Raw genomic sequence first — 4,078 nt, forward strand, 5'->3', positions numbered from 1 at the left:
TGAATTAGATTGATATATTTTCACTTTTTATATTTATTATCCTTAATGAACTATTTTGAACAGAAAACTTTGCCCCTATATTTTCCTTAATTGTGTGTTCAATCACTCAGTCACTTTATGAGATCCTTTGGACTATATAGCCCGTGAGGTTCCTGTGTCCATGGGATTCTCCAGTCAAGAATACTGGAGTGGGTTGCCATTTCCTCGTCCAGGAGATCTTTCTGACCCAGAAATTGAACCCACATCTCCTGTGTCTCCTGCAATGCAGGCAGATTCTTTACCTGCTGAGCTATCATGGAAGCTTTTTATTAAATAACATATAATAAATTTTTATTCAGCAGTTAGTTTTCATGACTTCTTGCTGTGCACCATCTTGTTCCTTGGCTCACTTACCAACTTTGCTGCATGCAAGAGAAAAGGATAAAGCAACATAGATACATACCTCCATCAGCCAGCTTTTCACTTTATCAGCAACACAGAGGTCAAATGTGCAAATAGTATGAGGACAGAGTGAGACATGAAATCCTCTTAAGAATGAAAGTAAGTTTAATATTTCATCAAATTATAAGACAAAACAGATTTTTTTAAAGCTATCATGGAAATATTCTGTGGTTACATATTTTTTCATTTGCAGTCAATATATGGACTTGAAATAATACTCTATGTGTTTGGAAGATCCCCTGGAGAAGGGAAAGGCTACCCACTTCAGTATTCTGGCCTGGAGAATTTCACGGACTTATAGTCCATGGGGTTGCAAAGAGTCAGACAAGACTGAAGGACTTTGACTTCATTTCACTTCACTTCTGATAAGAGTGTGTATTTATGCTTTTTTTTGTTATCCATAAGCTCCCTCTTCTGACCAAGTTGAGTAATTCTTCACACATCCTCTATAAACAGTTCTTGTAAAGCAGCATCGGAGAAGGCAATGGCACCCCACTCCAGTACTCTTGCTTGGAAAATCCCATGGACGGTCATTAGAGCAAACAAATCTGATGTAAGATGAACTACAGCTCATGTTTAAATCCTGACCTGAAAACACAGCAACTGTAATTTTTAAGTTTTTTTTCCTCAAAAGTTATAATAAAGTATTCCTGAGAAAATCAGAATTCTTCAAGTAGTTATTATAAACTGTTTTTGCTACAAATATTGTGTTATGGAATTATCACGGTGGGGTAAACTCTTTGGTTTTCATAAAAGTTGTCTAATTTTATATTATTTAAATAAAAGATCACACAGAAAATTTTGAAGATATGCAACATGGTTTTGACTTACAGTACATTAATTTAGCTATTAGGGCTTTGAAACTACATCGTTCATGGTTACATAATATCCTATGATAAATGTGTACCATAATCTTCTTAAATAACATCATAAGGGTGTGTAGTTAGAATACATCCAGTTTTCACTATTTAAAGTAATGGTGAAATTATTTTAAACTAATATTTCTGATTATTTTCTTAAGGAAACAACTGAAAATGAAATTTCTGGGTCAAAACTTATAAATATTTCTAAAAACATTGTCTCTAGTACATCTTTCTAAATTCCCTTCTCAGTTCAGTTGCTCAGTTGTGTCTGACTCTTTGCGACCCCATGAATTACAGTAGGCCAGGCCTCCCTGTCCATCACCAACTCCCGGAGTTCACCCGAACTCATGTCCATCGAGTCGGTGATGCCATCCAGCCATCTCATCCTCTGTTGTCCCCTTCTCCTCCTGCCCCCAATCCTTCCCAGCATCAGAGTCTTTTCCAATGAGTCAACTCTTTGCATGAGTGGCCAAAGTATTGGAGTTTCAGCTTCAGCATCAGTCCTTCCAAAGAAATCCGAGAACCGAACTCCTTTAGAATGGACTGGTTGGATCTCCTTGCAGTCCAAGGGACTCTCAAGACTCTTCTCCAACACCACAGTTCAAAAGCATCAATTCTTCGGCGCTCAGCTTTATTCACAGTCCAACTCTCACATCCATACATGACCACAGGAAAAACCATAGCCTTGACTAGATGGACCTTTGTTGGCAAAGTAATGTTTCTGTTTTTCAATATGCTATCTAGGTTGGTCATAACTTGCCTTCCAAGGAGTAAGCGTCTTTTAATTTCATGGCTGCAATCACCATCTGCAGTGAATTTGGAGCCCCCCCCCCAAAATAAAGTCTGACACTGTTTCCACTGTTTCCCCATCTATTTCCCATGAAGTGATGGGACCAGATGCCATGATCTTAGTTTTCTGAATGCTAAGCTTTAAGCCAACTTTTTCACTCTCCACTTTCACTTTCATCAAGAGGCTTTTTAGTTCCTCTTCACTTTCTGCCATAAGGGTGGTGTCATCTGCGTATCTGAGGTTATTGATATTTCTCCTGGCAGTCTTGATTCCAGCTTGTGCTTCTTCCAACCCAGCATTTCTCATGATGTACTCTGCATAAATTCCCTTTCATCAGCAGTGTTTAAGAGTTCTCTCCATGTTCTCAATAATTCTCAGTATTTTAAGCATGCATTAATATCATGAATGAAAAATAATGATATTTTAAAATTGCATTTTATTCAGTTCAGTTGCTCAGTTGTGTCTGACTCTTTGTGACCCCATGGACTACATTTTATTAGATTCATATAAAAATAGTTCCCCTCCAATTTTTGACCTCTATTATTATTAATTTTTTGTAAATCAACTTTAGGTGTCCTTTAAATTTTTTTCGAAGGTGTTAAAGATTTTCTTATGGATTTCAGTAGTTCTTCATATGTTCATCATTTTCTTTCTGTGTTCTTGGCTCTAATTTAATATGTTTTTAAAAAATATAAAAGATTTTAATGTGTCTTGTAGTCAAATTGACATTCATGTGTAGATATGCTTACTCCCATGTTATGTTCATTAATTTATGGTATTCATGTGTATAGTTAGATTTCTAACTAATATGGAATTAATTTTGTGGCATAGGATAAAGAAATAATGCTTTTTTTCCCCTAGTAGTAAACATTCTTGATATTATTTAATAAATAATTGATATTTCCTCCAACTAATTTTAATAGCAATTGAGTTATGCAGTCTTCTATATTTGTTCCTGCTTCTAGTTTTTCTGTTTTTAATTTTTAACTTCTCTATCTAATCAGCTTTAAATGAAAATTTAATTTTCATTTTCATTTAAAAAATTATTCATTTATTTATAAAATGAAATTTTCATAAAATTTCATAAAATTCAATTTTTTCATAAAATGAAAATTATTCATTTTAATATGATAGTAGGAAAAAACACACTTGATTATTCCTTTTTCCAAATATTTTTCAAATATTTTCCCTCTTTTTGAAACAAAGATAATTTCACACTTTAGAGCCACCTTGCCAAGTTCCAAAAAATTTCTACTGAGATTTTTAATTGAGATTGCATTCATTTGGGGGAAAATTGATATCTGTGCATTATTGAATCTTTGTATCTAATAGTAGGAACTTAACCTCTACTTATTCTACATTGCATTCACTCACTCAAATTTTATAGTAGTATGGATAAAAATGCTAATGTATATAGACACTTCTTTCTTAGGTTTACTACTAGCTGCTTATTATTTTTGTTATTATTAATTACATCTTTAATGCTTTAATAAATTATTTGGTTAGAATAAAGGAAAGTTATTAATTTTTAACAGTTTTTTCATCAGCATCCTTAAAAGCTCTTCTATTCTTTATGTTTTATTTTTGAAGCATCAAGTGTTCATGGAGAGAAAATTTTTATTTTGCTCTCTTTTCAGAAAATTTTCCATGTTACATGGCTTTTTCCAGATATTTCTTGAGTTCTTTTTATATGAAGTCTTGAGTTTTTCTTCAATTCAGAAAATTGTTAATTTTGTATGTGTAAATAATTCTATTTGCTTTAGTTTTTGGTTCAGAAGCATCAAACATGCACATATAAGAACTCCAAATCGGTTCAATCCACTACATCTCTCTCATCAATCATGTTTTCCTCTCCATTTTCTTGTGTTTGTTAGCTGCTTCAAGCAGGCTTTCTATCTACTAATTAAAATTTCTTCAATATTGGTTTTGTTATTTTATGACTTCTAAATTTCACAATTGCATTTTTAATGTTCTCAAATTATTT

Source organism: Bison bison, unplaced genomic scaffold (assembly GCF_000754665.1).
Source record: "Bison bison bison isolate TAMUID 2011002044 unplaced genomic scaffold, Bison_UMD1.0 scf7180017864481, whole genome shotgun sequence".
Taxonomy (NCBI): domain Eukaryota; kingdom Metazoa; phylum Chordata; class Mammalia; order Artiodactyla; family Bovidae; genus Bison; species Bison bison.